The sequence below is a fragment of the Pristiophorus japonicus genome, chromosome 1, assembly GCF_044704955.1.
Source record: "Pristiophorus japonicus isolate sPriJap1 chromosome 1, sPriJap1.hap1, whole genome shotgun sequence".
Classification (NCBI taxonomy): Eukaryota; Metazoa; Chordata; class Chondrichthyes; family Pristiophoridae; genus Pristiophorus; species Pristiophorus japonicus.
The window spans coordinates 285,392,881-285,410,939 of record NC_091977.1 but is presented as its reverse complement, the minus strand read 5'-3'; positions in this window follow the sequence as shown (position 1 = coordinate 285,410,939).

The window sequence follows — 18,059 nt, the reverse complement described above, 5'->3', positions numbered from 1 at the left end:
AACCTATTGCTAATGAAGAAAACCAGGTACTTACCCCAAAGATCCAAACATGCCTTACCGCATCAGCGGATTCAACCCAACTGAAGATTGCGCATAAGAAGTCTTCTCCAACGATTGGGGTACGGCAAGCAGAAGCTACAGAATTCAACGAACCCCGAAATCGCGAACTACCGCTAAATGACCAGAAAGGATTGGTAAGCGTAGTCCCTGCCTGCCCTGGAGTCTAACCTAGCTAGAATTAGGTATTAGGAGGTGGGAGGTGTAATTTTACTGTAACCCCCTTTGAATGTGTAATGCATTGTTCTTTATTAGAGTGATTATAAGTTTGATGTTGTATTTTTTTGTCTGTAATAAAATCAAAGTTCTTTTGCATCAAATCTATTGACTTTGCACTTTATCACCTCCCCCCCAAATAAACCCAGAGTCGAGAACCCAAGGGAGTGGGAGCGATTCGAAATGCTCAAGTAGGTCAGAGGTGAACCTGACCTCCGGGACCACCCCTTACAATGGACAATAAATGCCGGCCTTGCCAGCGACGCCCACATCCCATGAACAAATAAATTTAAAAAAAGACTCTTAGAACAATGCCATAGTAATATAACTCAGTTAAATTGCTTAAATAACTGCAGATCTGCCAACTCGCATAAACGCTCGGGCAGCCACCACAAAAATGATGCTGGAATTCCGATGTCCCGGGTCCGTACGATGTTTCTACGGACCCGGGAAAGCATCGGAAAATCCGGTTTTCAGCGCGCCATGCGCATGCGCTGAAAACTGGCTTTTCCGATCTGTTAAGTTTCTAGCTTGACAGATCGGGAGCGAGGACACTTGTAGGGCAAGATTTCCGATATTTACGGATATCTTGCCCAGCAAATGTCCTCAAAATTCTTGCGCCTGGAAAAGCAGGCATATAGCCTACTTTTACAGGCGCATGTGTTTAAAAATAGAAAAAGCATTTTACAATAAAGTTATAAAAACACACTTTATTCTTAAAAACCCTCCCCACTACGGTAAGTTTATTTTTAACCATAATTAAAAAAACTTTTTTAAAATCGGGAAAATATTTTATTTTTATAAGACATAATAACTTTAATTTCAATTAATTTTAAATATGTGTGATCTGTTTTTGATTTTTTATGATTTTGTATGATTGCTTTTTTTCCCATTAATAGCACTGAGAACTCATAGATACGTGCTTCTCAGTGCTATTAATGAGAACCTGTGAAATACTTGCCTGATTGGCTGAGCAGTCACACATGACTGCATCTTCTGCATCGGGACCCTCTGCATGGGAGCGCGCTTCGCATCACGGGAGAAGAAGGCCTCCCCATCGAAAATCAGGGCGCCTCCTACACCACCAAGTAAATTTGTAAAAAATATCCAGCGAGGAGGAAATTGCCTGCGGGAAGACCCCCAGAGGAATTTCTGGGCCAATACCTGTGATAGCTGTTGTTATCATGGTAGATCTAGTTCTATTGATCCAGGACAAGGAGTTACTAGATTATCTACATCCATAGCAGTGTATACTGACATGTAGCAGCCATCCATCTCTCTGAAGAATAATGTCCCATGAACAACACAGTAGTGGGAGTGGGAGTTCCAGGCCTAGATAAAGGGGCCTGAGAGTCGTGAGGAACCACAACAGCGGGAGCGGGAGTTCCAGGCCCAAATAAAGGGGCCCGAGAGTTGGAGCAGCCACAGGAGCGAGAGCGGGAGTTCCATGCCCAGATAAAGTGGACCGAGAGTCGGGAGGAACCACAGAAGCGGGAGCGGGAGTTCCAGGCCCAGATAAAGGGGCCCGAGAGTCAGGAGGAGCCAGCTGGTGCAGGGACAAAAAGTTTTTAAAAAATCGAAATCGAAGTGTGACATCACAGCCAAGTGGGTAAGTGATTGGCTGGTGGATTGGTGAGTATTTTTTTTTCTTTTTCTTTTCAGTAGGAAACTTTTTGCGTTGCTGTAAGTAGGAACTGCAAGTAAATATATGTGAGCTTTATTATCTCAGGAGAGCTAGATAATTAAATCGGCTGTTTGCTGAGTAGCGGCTGGGTGTGTTGTGCTAAGGTTTAGAGTTTAGTTCTACTCGATAGTTGCGAGTGTAACTAGAGGGATGGCAGTACAGCTCAGTCCCATGGATTGCACATCCTGTGGCATGTGAGAAGTCCCGGATGCTTCGCGCAGCCGGGGCGACCATGTGCGCAGGAGGTGTCTCCAGCTGCACCAACTCGAGCTCCGTGTTTTGGAGCTTGAGCGACAGCTGGGGTCATTGCGGTGCATCCGTGAGACTGAGAGCAACGTGGATAGCACGTTTCTAGAAGCGGTCACCCAGCAGCTTAAGAGTGTGCAGGCAGAGAAGGAGTGGGTGACCGCCAAACAGAAGAGGAGGACGAGGCAGGTAGTGCAGCAGTCCCCAGATTCAACCTCGCTTTCCAACCGGTACTCTGTTCTGATTAACAGGGGCGTTGGCAGCTCTGGGGAGTGCAGCCAGAGCCATGTCCACGGCACCACGGGTGGCTCAGCTGCACAGGGGGGGGAGGAAGAATGGAAGAGCTATGGTGTATTTGGACTTCCAGAAGGCATTTGACAAGGTGCCACATAAAAGGTTACTGCACAAGATAAAAGTTCATGGAGTTGGGGTTAATATATTAGCATGGATAGAGGATTAGCTAACTAACAGAAAACAGAGAGTCGGGATTAATGGTTCATTCTATGGTTGGCAACCAATAACTAGTGGGGTGAAGCAGGGATCAGTACTGGGACCCCAACCATTTACAATGTATATAAATGACTTGGAAGAAGGGACTGAGTGTAACGCAGCCAAGTTTGCTGATGATACAAAGGTGGGAGAAAAGCAATGTGTGAGGAGGACACAAAAAATCTGCAAAAAGACATAGACAGGCAAAAATTGTGGCAAGTGGAATATAATGTTGGAAAGTGTGAGGTTATGCACTTGGTCAGAAAAAAATCAAAGAACAAGTTATTATTGAAAAGAAGAAAGATTGCAAAATGCCACAGTACAGTGGGACCCTGGGGGTATTTGTGCATAAAACACAAAAGGATAGTATGCAGGTACAGCAACTGATTAGGAAGGCCAATGGTATCTTGGCCTTTATTGCAAAGGGGATGGAGTATAAAACCTGGGAAGTCTTGCTAATACTATACAAGGTATTGGTGAGGCCACACCTGGAAAACTGCGTGCAGTTTTGGTTTCCATATTTACAAAAGGATATACTTGCTTTGGAGGCACTTCAGAGAAGGTTCACTAGGGTGATTCTGGAGATGAGGGGGTTGACTTATGAGGAAATGTTGAGTAGGTTGGGCCTCTACTCATTGGAATTCAGAAGAATGAGAGGTGATCTTATAGCAATGTATAAGATTATGAAGGTTTGACTAGGTGGATGCAGAGAGGATGTTTCCACTGATGGTGGGGGAGACTAGAACTAGAGGGCATGATCTTCGAATACAGGGCCACCCATTTAAAACTGAGATGAGGGGAAATTTCTTCTCTCAGAGGGTTGTTAATCTGTGGAATTCACTGCCTCAGAGTGCTGTGGAAGCTGGGACATCGAATAAATTTAAGACAGAAATAGACAGTTTCTTAAACGATAAGGGGATAATTGGTTATGGGGAGTGGGTGGGGAAGTGGAGCTGAGTCCGTGATCAGAAAAGCCATGATCTTATTAAATGGCAGAGCAGGCTCAAGGGGCCGTAAGTCCTACTTCTGCTCCTATTTCTTATGTTCTTTTTGTGGTAGGGGATTCAATAGTCAGGGGAGCAGACAGGCATTTCTGCGGCCGCAAACGTGACTACAGGATGGTATGTTGCCTCCCTGGTGCCAGGGTCAAGGATGTCACTGAGCGACGCAGGGCATTCTCGGGGGAGCGGGTAAACAGCGAGAGGTTGTGGTCCACATCGGTATCAATGACATAGATAGGAAGAGCGATGAGTTCCTGCAGGCAGAGTTTAGGGAGCGAGGAGAGGGATTAAAAAGCAGGACCTCAAAGGTAGTAATCTCTGGATTACTCCCAGTACTACGGGCTAGTGACTATAGAAATAGGAGGATAGAGCAGATGAATATGTGGCTGGAGAGATGGTGCAGGTGGGAGGGCTTTAGTTTCCTGAGGCATTGGGACCGCTTCTGAGGGAGGTGGGACTGTATAAGCCGAACGGGTTGCACCTCAACAGAGCTGGGACCAATATCCTCGCAGGGGGGTTGCTAGTGCTGTTGGGGAGGGTTTAAACTAGCTTGGAAGGGGGGTGGGAACCTGAAAATAGATTCAGTAGGGAGGGGAGTAAAGCTGGAATTAGAATGCAAAAATAAAGAAAGTGATTTTGAAGGAGAGAGGAAACAAGCAGGAAAAAAGGGTAAAAAAATAAACTTAAAGGTACTTTGTCTAAATGCACGTAGCATTTGTAATAAAATAGAAGAGTTGACGGCACAAATTGAGACAAATGGGTATGTTCTGATAGCTATTACAGAGACGTGGTTGCAAGGTGACCAGGATTGGGAATGAAATATTCAGGGGTACTTGACAATCCGGAAGGACAGACAGAAAAGAAAAGGAGGTGGGGTAACTCTATTGATAAAGGATGGAATCATTGCAATAGTAAGAAACAATATTGACTCAAATAATAAGGATGTTGAAACAGTTTGGGTGGAGATATGGAACAATAAGGGGAAAACGTCACTGGTGGGCATAGTATATAGACCCCCCTAACAGTAGCAACTCTGTTGTCGGAGCAAAAACCAGGAAATAGTGGGGGCTTGTAAAAAGGGAACAGCAATAATCTTGGGTAATTTTAACCTCAATATTGATTGGACAAATCAAATTGGTCAGGGTAGCTTTGAGGAGGATTTCATAGAGTGCGTAAGGGACGGGTTCCTTGAGCAGTATGTAACGGAACCAACCAGGGGGCAGGCTATTTTAGATCTAGTCCTGTGTAATGAGACAGGATTAATAAACAATCTCCTAGTAATGGATCCCCTCAGAATGAGTGATCATAACATGATTGAATTTCAAATTCAGATGGAGGGTGAAAAAGTTGGATCTCTAACCAGCATACTAAGCTTAAATAAAGGAGACTATGAAGGTATGAAGGCAGAGTTGGGTAAAGTGGACTGGGAAAATAGATTAAAGTGTAGGACGGTTGATGAACAGTGGTGTACATTTAAGGAGATATTTCACAACTCTCAAGAAAAATATATTCCAGTGAGGTGGAAAGGGTGTAAGAGAAAAGATAGCCATCCATGGCTAACTAAAGAAATAAAGGATGGTATCCAATTACATACAAGGGCATACAAAGTGGCCATAACTAATGGGAGGACAGAAGACTGGGAAGCTTTGAAAGGCCTGCAAAGAACGACTAAAAAAATGATTGAGAAACGGAAGATAGACGATGAAAGTTAACTAGCACAAAATATATAAACAGATTGCAAGAGTTTCGATAGGAATATAAAAAGGAAAAGAGTGGCTAAAGTAAATGTTGGTTCCTTCGAGGACGAGACCGAGGAATTAGTAATGAGGAACATGGAGATGGCAGAAACTCCAAACAAATATTTTGTATCAGTCTTTACGGTAGAGGACACTAACAATATTCCGGCAATGGATTGTCAAGAGGCTCCAGTGGAGGAGGAACTTAACACAAACACAATCACTAAGAAGGTGGTACTCAGTAAGATAATGGGGCTAAAGGCAGATAAATCCTCTGGACCTGATGGCTTGCATCCGAGGGTCTTAAGAGAAGTAGCGGCAGGGATTATGGATGCATTGGTTGTAATTTACCAAAATTCCCTGGATTCTGGGGAGGTCTCAGCAGATTGGCGACTTCCAAATGTAACGCCCCTATTTAAAAAAGGAGGCAGACAAAAAACAGGAAACTATAAACCAGTTAGCCTAACATCTGTGGTTGGGAAAATGTTGGAGTCCATTATTAAAGAAGCAGTAGCAGGGCATTTGGCAAAGCAAAATTCGGTCAGGCAGAGTCAGCATGGATTTGTGAAGGGGAAGTCATGTTTGAGAAATTTGCTGGACTTCTTTGAGAATGTAACAAACAGGGTGGATAAAGGTGAACCAGTGGATGTGGTGTATTTGGACTTCCAGAAGGCATTTGACAAGGTGCCACATAAAAGGTTACTGCACAAGATAAAAGTTCACGGGGCTGGGTGTAATATATTAGCATGGATAGAGGCCTGGCTTACTAACAGAGAACAGAGAGTTGGGATAAATGGTTCATTCTCTGTTTGGCAACCAGTAACTAGTGGGGTGCCGCAGGGATCAGTGCTGGGACCCCAACTATTTACAATCTACATTCACAACTTGGGAGAAGGGATTGAGTGTAACATAGCCAAGTTTGCTGATGATACAAAGATGGGAGGAAAAGCAATGTGTGAGAAGGACACAAAAAATCTGCAAAAGGACATAGACAGGCTAAATGAGTGGGCAAAAATTTGGCAGGAGCATAATGTTGGAAAGTGTAAGGTCATGCACTTGGTCAGAAAAAAAATCAAAGAGCAAGTTGTTATTTAAATGGAGAATGATAGCAAAGTACAGCAGTACAGCGGGACCAGGGGGTATTTGTGCATGAAACGCAAAAGGATAGTATGCAGGTATCGCAAGCAATCAGGAAGGCCAATGGTATCTTGGTCTTTATTGCAAAAGGGATGGAGTATAAAAGCTGGGAAGCCTTGCTCTAGCTATATAATGTATTGGTGAGGCCACACCTGGAATACTGCATGCAGTTTTGGTTTCCATATTTACAAAAGGATATATTTGCTTTGGAGGCAGTTCAAAGAAGGTTCACTGGTATGATTCTGGGGATGAGTGGGTTGACTTATGAGGAAAGGTTGAGTAGGTTGGGCCTCTACTCATTGGAATGCAGAAGAATGAGAGGTGATCTTATAGCAATGTATAAGATTATTAGGGGGCTTAACAAGGTGGATGCAGAGAGGATGTTTCCACGGATGGGGGAGACTAGAACTAGAGGGCATGATCTTAGAATAAGGGGCCGCCCATTTAAAACAGAGATGATGAGAAATTTCTTCTCTCAGAGGGTTGTAAATCTGTGGAATTTGCTGCCTCAAAGAGCTGTGGAAGCTGGGACATTGAATAAATTTAAGAGAGAAAGAGACAGTTCCTTAATCAATAAGGGGATAAGGGGATATGGGGAGCGGGTGGGGAAGTGGAGCTGAGTCCATGATCAGATCAGCCATGATCTTATTGAATGGTGAAGCAGGCTCGAGGGGCCGTAAGACCTACTCCTGTTCCTATTTCTTATGTTCTTATGTTCTTCATATATATAAAATAGAAATAGGTGTAGATTATTTAAGCCAAAATGATTGAGTCTCATTCCAAGTGGAGATCTGTGCAAGCAATATAACATAACATAACAACGTAAAAATTAGGATCAGGAGTAGGACATTCGGCCCCTCGAACCTGCTCCATCATTCAATAAGATCATGGCTGATCTTCTACCTAAACTGCACTTTCCTCCACTATCCACATGTCCCTTGATTCCCTTAATATCCAAATAAAAATCCATCTGTTCGCAAAGGAGAAAAGGAAAGGAATTTGAATGAGATTATTGATCATTCACTGAAAATATTTGGTCAATGTGAGGCTGTCATAAACAGGTTTGATCAAGGAAGAAGTGGTGCTGCAGTGGGTTAGGTGTGGATATTTCACCTCTGAGACTGAGGTTCAAATGCAGCCCAGACTGATGTGATGAAGGTTTTCTTTGTTGGCTGTATCGGTCCTATGTGAAATGAGTTTTGGCAGGCTCAATCGAGTTCCTCGCAGGCCGAGGCCAAAAACACAAAACAAAAATGACCTCCATTCAACAATAATTGGCAATCTCACTCAAGAGGTATGGGAGATGGACAACAATATCAGATGTCACAGTAGGGAGGTTTGCTTCTGAGGTTGAAGGCAAAGGCATGTTGCTGAGGCAGAACAGAAGGACCTTTGCATCTGCTTCTGCTATATTAACCTGAGCTGGGACAAGTTGAAATGGAGATATTTGCATTGCTCTGCACTAACATGCCGCAATGAGCATAAAACAAAATATAACAAGTTCAATCTAGTATTGAAATACATCGCAAGGGTTTCTGACCATAAATTAAAGCGAGCTAGTGGTGATTGCACGTGAGGCCATATCTGGAATAAATTGTGAAGTTTTCAGCACAGTACTTTCAGAAGGTCGTTGATTTGTTGGGAGGGTTTTGAGATCAACTGGAATAGTTCTAGGTCTTAGAGCTCATCATTTCAAAGAAAGATTCACAAAGCTCAATTTGTTGTCAGGGGTAAGAAGTCAATTGAAGAATGTTTTTGCTGCTGAGATAAATCAATTATGGAGCAAGTCAATTAATTTCATGAAGACAGAACTAGAGGGCACAAGAATTAAATGAGCAAGTGTGAAGCAAGATTTGAGATTAGAAATATTTTTTCTCTCTCCAGAGTAGTGGATATATTGAATAGACTCATAGAAACATAGAAATATAGAAAATAGGTGCAGCAGTAGGCCATTCGGTCCTTTGAACCTGCACCACCATTCAATAAGATCATGGCTGATCATTCACCTCAGTACCACTTTCCTGCTTTCTCTCCATTCCCCTTGATCCCTTTAGCCATAAGGGCCATATCTAACTCCCTCTTGAATATATCTAATGAACTGGCATCAACAACTCTCTGTGGTATAGAATTCCACAGGTTCACAACTCTCTGAGTGAACAATTTTCTCCTCATCTCAGTCCTATATGGCTTACCCCTTATCCTTAGACTGTGACCCCTGGTTCTGGACTTCCCCAACATTGGAAACATTCTTCCTGCATCTAACTTGTCCAGTCCCGTCAGAATTTTATATGTTTCTATGAGATCCCCTCATTCTTTGAAACTCCAGTGAATACAGGCCCAGTTGGTCCAGTCTCTCCTCATATGTAAGCCCTGCCATCCCGTGAATCAGTCTGGTGAACCTTCGCTACACTCCCTCAATAGCAAGAATGTCCTTCTTCAGATTAGGAGATCAAAACTGAACACAATATTCCAGGTGAGGCCTCACCAAGGCCCCGTACAACTGCAGTAAGACCTCCCTGCTCCTACACTCAAATCCCCTAGCTATGAAGGCAACATACATTGATGTATATTGCCTTCTTCACCGCCTGCTGTACCTGCATGCCAACTTTCAATGACTGATGTACCATGACACCCAGGTCTCGTTGTACCTTCCCTTTTCCTAATCTGCCGCGATTCAGATAACATTCTGCCTTCATGTTTTTGTCACCAATGTGGATAACCTCACATTTATCCACATTATACTGCATCTGCCATGCATTTGCCCACTCCCCTAACCTGTCCAAGTCACCTTGCAGCCTCTTAGCATCCTCCTCACAGCTCACATCGCTACCCAGCTTAGTGTCATCTGCAAACTTGGAGATATTACACTCAATTCCATCATCTAAATCATTGATGTATATTGTAAATAGCTGGGGTCCTAGCACTGAGCCCTGCGGCACCCCACTAGTCAATATCTGCCATTCTGAAAAGGACGCACTTATCCCGACTCTCTGCTTCCTGTCTGCCAACCAGTTCTCTATCCACGTCAGTACATTACGCCCAATAACATGTGCTTTAATTTTGCACAGCAATCTCTTGTGTGAGACCTTTTCAAAAGTTTTTTGAAAGTCCAAATACACCACATCCACTGATTCTCCCTTGTCCACTCTACTCGTTACATCCTCAAAATATTCTAGAAGATTTGTCAAGCATGATTTCCTTTTCATAAATCTATGCTGACTTGGACCAACCCTGTCACTGCTTTCCAAATGTGCTGCTATTTCATCTTTAATAATTGATTCCAACATTTTTCCCACTATTGATGTCAGGCTAACCGGTCTATAATTCCACGTTTTCTCTCTCCCTCCTTTTTTAAAAAGTGGTGTTACATTAGCTACCCTCCAGTCCATAGGAACTGATCCAGAGTCTGTTGGAAAATGATTACCAATGCATCCACTATTTCTAGGGCCACTTCCTTAAGTACTCTGAGATGCAGAGTATCAGGCCCTGTGGATTTATCGGCCTTCAATCCCATCAATTTCGCTGACACAATTTCCTGACTAATAAGGATTTCCTTCAGTTCTTCCTTCTCGCTGGATCCTCTGTCCCCTAATATTTCTGGAAGGTTATTCATATCTTCCTTCGTGAAGAGAGAGCCAAAGTATTTGTTCAATTGGTCTGCCATTTCTCTGTTCTCCATTATAAATTCATCTGATTGTGACTGCAAAGTACCTACATTTGTCTTCACTAATCTCTTTCTCTTCACATATCTATAGAAGCTTTTGCAGTCAGTTTTTATGTTCCCAACAAGCTTCCTCTCATACACTATTTTCCCCCTCCTAATTAAACCCTTTGTCCTCCTCTGCTGGATTCTAAATTTCTCCCAGTCCTCAGGTTTGCTGCTTTTTCTAGTCAATTTATATACCCCGACCTTGAATTTAACACTATCCCTAATTTCCCTTGTTAGCCACGGTTGAGCCATCTTCCCCGTTTTATTTTTACTCCAGACAGGGATGTACAATTGTTGAAGTTCATCCATGTGATATTTAAATGTCTGCCATTGTCTATCCACCGTCAATCCTTTAAGTATCATTTGCCAGTATCATCTTGCCAATTCATGTCGCATACCATCGAAGTTACCTTTCCTTAAGTTCAGGATCCTAGTCTCTGAATTAACTGTGTCACTCTCCATCTTAATAAAGAATTCTACCATATTATAGTCACTCTTCCCCAAGGGGCCTTGCACAACAAGATTGCTAATTAGTCCTTTCTCATTACACATCACCCAGTCTAGGATGTCCACCCCTCTAGTTGGTTCCTCGACATATTGGTCTAGAAAAGCATCCCTAATACACTCCAGGAAATCCTCCTCCACCGTATTGCTACCAGTTTGGTTCGCCCAAACTATATGTAGATTAAAGTCGCCCATGATAACTGGTGTACCTTTATTGCGCGTATCACTGATTTCTTGTTTAGTGCTATCTTCAAACTCACTACTACTGTTTGATGGTCTGTACACAACTGCCACTGTCGTTTTCTGCCCTTCGGTATTCCGCAGCTCTACCCATACAGATTCCACATCATCCAAGCTAATGTCCTTCCTTACTATTGAGTTAATTTCCTCTTTAATCAGCAACCACACTCCACCTCCTTTTTCTTTCTGTCTATCCTTCCTGAATGTTGAATACTCCTAGATGTTGAGTTCCCAGCCTTGGTCACCCTGGAGCCATGTCTCCATAATCCCAATTATATCATATTCGTTAATAGCTGCCTGCGCAAGTTAATTCATCCACCTTATTATGAATACTCCTCACATTGAACACAGAGCCATCAAGCTTGTCTTTTTAACACACTTTGTCCCTTTAGAATTTTGCTGTAATGTGGCCCTTTTTGGTTTTTGCCTTGGGTTTCTCTGCCCTTCACTTTTACTTTTCTTCTTTCTATCTTTTGCTTCTGCCCCTATTTTACATCTCTTTGTCTCCCTGCATAGGTTCCCATCCCCCTACCATATTAGTTTAACCCCTCCTCAACAGCACAAACAAACACTCCCCCTAGGACATTGGTTCCAGTCCGGCACAGGTGCAGACCGTCTGGTTTGTACTGGTCCCACCTCCCCCAGAACCGGTTCCAATGTCCCAGCAATTTGAATCCCTCCCTTCTGCATCACTCCTCAAGCCATGCATTCATCTTAGCTATCCTGCAATTTCTACTCTGACTAGCATGTGACACTGGTAGCAATCCTGAGATTACTATCTTTGAGATCTTGCTTTTTAATTACCTCCTAGCTCCCTAAATTTAACTTGTAGAACCTCATCCCGTACCTATATGCACCACGACAACTGGCTGTTCACCCTCCCCCCTCCAAAATGTCCTGCAGCCACTCTGAGACATCCATGACCCTTGCCCCAGGGAGGCAACATACCACCTTGGAGTTTCGGATGCGACCAAAGAAATGCCTATCTATTTCCCTTACAATAGAATCCCCTACCACTATAGCTCTCCCACTCTTTTTCCTGCCCTCCTGTGCAGCAGATCCACCCATGGTGCCATAAAATTGGCTGCTGTTGCCCTCCCCTGATGAGTCATCACCCCCAACAGTTCCCAAAATGGTGTATCTGTTTTGCAGGGGGATGACCACAGGGGACTCCTGCACTATCTTCCTTCCACTGCTCTTCCTGTTGGTCACCCATTCCCTCTCTGCCTTTGTAACCTTTGCCTGTGGTGTGACCAACTCACTAAACGTGCTATTCACAATAACTTCAGCATCGCGGATGCTTCAGAATGAATGCATGCGCAGCTCCAGTGCCGCAATGCGGTCTGTCAGGAGCTGCAGAAGGATGCACTTCCTGGACATGTCATCGTCAGGGACACTAGAAGTGTCCCTGCGTTCCCACATAGCACAGGAGGAGCATGACATGGGTCTGGCTCTCCTGCCATGACTTAACCCTGAAATTAACTAAATTTGGCAACAATGATAAAGGAAAAAAAAAAGAAGAAAAACTACTCACCAATCACCAGCCAATGTCATCCACTTTTTTACACAGCAATTCATTTTGTGTCAAATTAAAACACTTAAAAAGATTTGGATGGATATGTAGTTAGATGCAGGATTGCAGGCTTTATGAATAAGTATAAATAGAGATTTTGCTGTGTGGAACATGACAGTTCTTAAGCTGTCTGGACAGTGGAAAGGCCATGTTGAAGAAAAGAACTGTTCAGTGATAAATAATAAAATTTATATAGTTCAGTAAAAATAGAAAAGTGTCTCAAGGCATTTCACAGAGGTGAAATGAAAACGAATGGACACTCAGCCAAAGAACAATATATTAGGAGGGGTGTCCAAAAACTTGGTCAGAGGTAGATTTGAAATAGAATCTTAAAGGAAGACAGGGATATGAAGAGGTGGATGAATTTAAAGCAGGAGTTCCAGAGGGTTTAGGCTAGATGGCTGAAGGCACTGCTGCTAATGAAGGGACTGCAAAATGAAAAAGAGTGGAGTATTGAGAGGAGAGGGTGCTTGTAACATTAGTGAAAATTACACAGTTAAGGAGGGGTGAGGACAAGGAGAGATTTAAGCACGAGGAAGAAAATGTTAAATCTGCAGCATTGGGGAACTGGGAGTCAATATAGATCAGTGAGGACAGGGATGATGGGTGACCTGTGATGGGACAGTGAAGGATAGGATATCGACAGTTGAACGATAGGCAGCTGGCCGGGAGAGCATTGGACTACTACAAAAGAAAAATACTGCGGATCCTGGAATCTGAAATTAAAACAGTAAGGCTGGAAATCTTAGTGGGTCAAAATAAAAATAAATAAGGCAGGATTTGTAAAAAAAATGGAGGAAAGGGAACAAAATATGGGCAGAGGTTATGGTCTGAAATTGTTGAACTCGATGTTGCGTACGGAAGGCTGTAAAGTGCGTAAACATGACCCTGAGCTTCTGGTTGCCTGTCACTTTAATTCTCTGCTCCACTCCCATCCTGAACTCTCCATCGTCGGCCTCCTACATGGTTCCAATGAAGCTCAACGCAAGCTTGAGGAACAGCACCTCATGTTTCCCATGGCAGCTGATAATTATTCCACCATTCACACCCTATCTAGACTCATTGTTTGTTTCCGAACGTGCAATTTCCACCTCAATCCTTTTGTCTCTCTAATCTCTCCTGCCTTCCACCCTATCACACACCTTCCCCTTTGTTCTTTACTCCCCTCTTCCTTTCAGGGCCCCAGTGCTTCCTTAAGAATCTGTTATATTTTGAACTTTTGTCAGTTGTAAGGGGAGTTTGGGGTTTGGGTTCGAATCCACACTCCCCTTGGGTTCTGTACGTGTGATTTATGAGGATGGGTGAGTAATGAGGCACCAGACACAGTGGGTAAGAGTACAAAATGGCTAATGTTGTTTAATTAGAATAGCAAACACAAAGATAGAGGGCATAGGAAGAGGTCATAAAATAGCAGTAATGGCAAAATCTCATTCAACAACCCGAAAAATCTCGCAACAGGGAAGGGGAAAACAAGAGGTTAAAACATCCCACTCACACACAACCCCACCTCCCACTCACACCCTTCCTACCAATTCCTGTCCTAAATTGAGTCTGTGAGGGGGGTTTGGGCTACACTCACAATCCTATCAACTGCGGGGTTCTGGGGGCACTTATTTCAGCTCGGGATCCCTCTGGGGTGGGTTTTACGTTGTTGTTCGGGTTTCCTCCTCAATGTTGCGTCGGTTTCTTCTATTTGCCTCTCGGTTATCGTCAGACTACAGCTGTGAATCCAGTTTATTGAACCAGGTGTCCAGCTCTGCACAGCTCTGCGTGCCCAAGCTTCGGCTATTCTCACCCTGTCCAGTGTGTTCAGGGCTAACAGCAGCACCTGCTGCCACTTACCAACCAGGAGGTTAGCTCGTGGGTTTTTAGTCTTGACCAAAACAAAGTTTGCCAAACTCTCTCAGCTCCTATTTGGTCCACAACTCTCTTTTTCCACAACTGCTTTTCTCCACAACTGTGTTTTTTGGTGGTTCTGTGTCCTATATTTGTATTCAATTCAGTTCTGCTCTTTTCGCGCTCAAACCCAGTGGGTGATCCATTGTGTAAGTTTGGGTGGGGAGATCGCTTTGAATATTTAATCAGAAGATGTCACAGGTACACGCAGGTGTGAGGACCAGGGTATTGTTTCAGTGCACATAGGTGCCTGGACGTCTGTGGGTCCTTTGTTATAGTCCTGGGAGTCAGTGGGCCATTCCTGCAGTGATTCATAGTTTTGATTCAGAGCTATTGTCCATATTAATTTGGTAGATAATGGCCCACATTCGTAGTTTGATTTGGGGGGGGTGAAGTCATTTTCAAACTGGGCTGGGGAGTCCTTATTGGTTGAAGATTTCCCCACTTCAGGCCCGACTCGGCCCCTGATTGGCCTGCCAGAATGCACTTTTCCCCCATTGGCCAATGCCTCGGTCTCGCTTGTGAGCCAGACTCCACAATGTCTGTGTCCGCCCACACGTTTTCCCAGCCTGCTTTTACTTGGCCAAAAATGTTCATTTAGTGTATGGAACGATCCCTTGTTAGTTTTCTTGTCCTTACGGTGTTTCAAATGCGGCCGTGGATTTTCAAACCTTACACAGTTCTGATGAAAGGTCATCGACTTGAAACATTAACTCTGTTTTTCTCCACAGATGCTGCCTAACTAGCTGAGATTTCCAGCATTTTCTGTTTTTATATTAGATCATTGGACTAGTTGAGTCTGGTGGTGCCAAAGATTTGGATGAGGGTTTCAGTGGCTGTGGGCTGAAGTAGGGTCATTAATGAGTGATTCTTCGAAAGTGGAGGTAGGCAGCTTATGTATTGGAGAGGAAATGAGATTAAATGCTCAGCTCAGCTCAGGGCTGAATAAAATGCTGAGATTTCAACCAGTCTGGTTCAGCTTGAGACAATAGTTGGGGAGAGCGATGGAGTAAGTGGTGAGGGTACAGAGTTTGTGATGGGGCTTTGGTCTTCCTAATGTTTAGCTAGAGAGAGACGGGGGTTCAGGGCTAGGATTGGATGACGGGAGTAGGTTTGGCTTGGCAGGCAAGGTGGAAGAGGATAAGTTGCAGTGGCAGCCCAATGGATGGTTTCTATGTTGGCTACAAAGAAGTCCAGGTGCTCCTCGCATTTGTTGCTCAACATAAGAGTGGAGGGGGAAGCAGAGAGAGCTTTAAGGAGATAATTAATAGTGGAGTAAAGAACCTACGGGGTACGGGGGAGAGGTTAGCTCCCTCCTCCAGTCCTACAAACCTCTGTGTTGTGATTCACTGTGTTCTGGCATCTTGAACATCCCCGATTTGCTTCGCTCCACCATTGGCAGTTGTGCCTTCAGTTGTTTAGGTCCTAAGCTCTAAAATGCCCTCGCGACACCTCTCTGCCTCTGACTCTCTTTCGTCCTTTAAGACATTGCTTAAAACCTACCTCTATGAACACCTGTCTTAATATCTCTTTATGTGGCTCGGTGTCAATTTTTTTCTGTTAACACCCCTATGGTGCGCCGCGGGTTGTTGTACTATGTTAAAGGAGCTTTCTAAATGCAAAAGGAAAATACTGAGAATGCTGGAATCTGAAATAAAAACAGAAAATGCTGGAAATCTCAGTGGGTCAGGCAGCATCTGTGGAAGTTTATATAAATGCAAGTTGTTGTTGTGAAGCCTAGTGTGTACGTTGCAACATACTTTGAATTTTACATTATCCTTGTTCTTCGTTTTCACAAATGTTAGCAAGAGGCTTTTGATTTCTGAAATCATTCGAGGCATAGTTGCAAAGATTCTAGCAGTGTGTATATGGGCTGAGAAATGACATAGAGGATGTTTGAGAAAGGAGTACTATATTTTGAACAAGTTAGAGGATAAGAAGGACATGTGGACTGACAATATTCTAATGGCCATTTAGAAATCCTGGGCATTACACTTACCCCATGGGCAAATACATGCACCCATAAAATATTGGCCATGGGATAAGTGTAACATGTAGAGGAATTTCTAGACACTTGTTTGTTTAAAGAGGAAGGTGTTGTGTTGTGGACAATTCCTCAGGAATGAAGCAGTCTGTGCCTGCATGCAGCAGCAACTGGACAACATCCAGCCGTAGGCTTAGGCTGAGAGTTGTGCCACACAAGTACCTGGCAATGACCATCTCCAACAATAGATAGTCTAACCACTTCCCTTTGACATTCAATGGCATTACTCTCACTGAATCCCCCACCATCAACATCTTGGGAGTCCCCATTGAGCAGAAACTCAACTAGACCAGCCACATAAATACCGTGGCTACTAGAGCAGGTCACAAGCTGGGTGTTCTTTGGTGAGTGGATCACCTACTGACTCCCCAAAGCCTCGCCATCATCTACAAGGCCCAAGCTAGGATTGTGATGGAATACTCTCTACGAGCAGCTGTAACAACACTTAAGAAGCTCAACCTCATCCAGGACAAAGGACTTGATCGGCAGCTCACCTTAAACATCCACTCTTAATGCACTGCAGCAACTTGTCAAGGCTTCTTCAACAGCCCCTCCCAAACCCACGATCTCCACCACCTAGAACGACAAGACATATGCATGGGAACACCACCACTCCACGTTCCCCTGTAAGTCACACACCATCCTGACAGGGACGGATTAACCATGGGGTGAATGGGGCTGCAGCCCTAGGCCCACAAAAGAATATAGGACCAGCAAATAAATGTAGGAAAAAAATATAAGGCCTCCCAAATAGGCTGAATAGAATAGACAATAAGAGAGGAAAAATAAGACCGAGGAAAATATTGTTTATTGGCCTACGGTGTACATATCTATTTTTGCAGAGACAAGATCTTTATTATTTGTATATATGCATAGGAATATAGTATTGCAATGTTACCAGAACCAGAATATATAGCTACTTGACACAGAATATATGCTTTCATTGCTGAATATACCAGTCTATGTTTTCATATTCAGAATCAGAATCATATAGGTAATGTAATGAACATGAACAAACATAACTTTCGACCCATTTGGATCAGTTTGCCCCAGGCCCATCAGGCGCTTAATCCAGCGCTGCATCCTGACCTGGACATATAGTGCTGTTCATTTACCATTGTTGTGTCAAATCCCTGGAATACCATACATAACAGTACTGTGCGATTATCTTAACCACCTGGACCGCAGCGGTTCAAGAAGGCCCACAATCATCTTCTCAAGGACAGTAATGACTGGGCAATAAATGCCAACCATGTTAACAATGCTAGGAGGTGGTCTCGGGGGTCAGTTTCACCTCTGACCTTCTGAGTGGTTCGAATCGCTCCCATTCCCTGGGTTCTAGACTTTGGATTTATTTGGGGATGTGATAAAGTGCAAGAGACAACTGGTTTTGGTGCAAAGAACTTCGATTTTATTAAGGACAAGAATGTACAATGTCAAGCTTGTAATTACTAGAATAAAAAAACACTTTACCACACATACAAAGGGGTTACAGAACAATAATACACCTCCCACCTCCCAATGCCT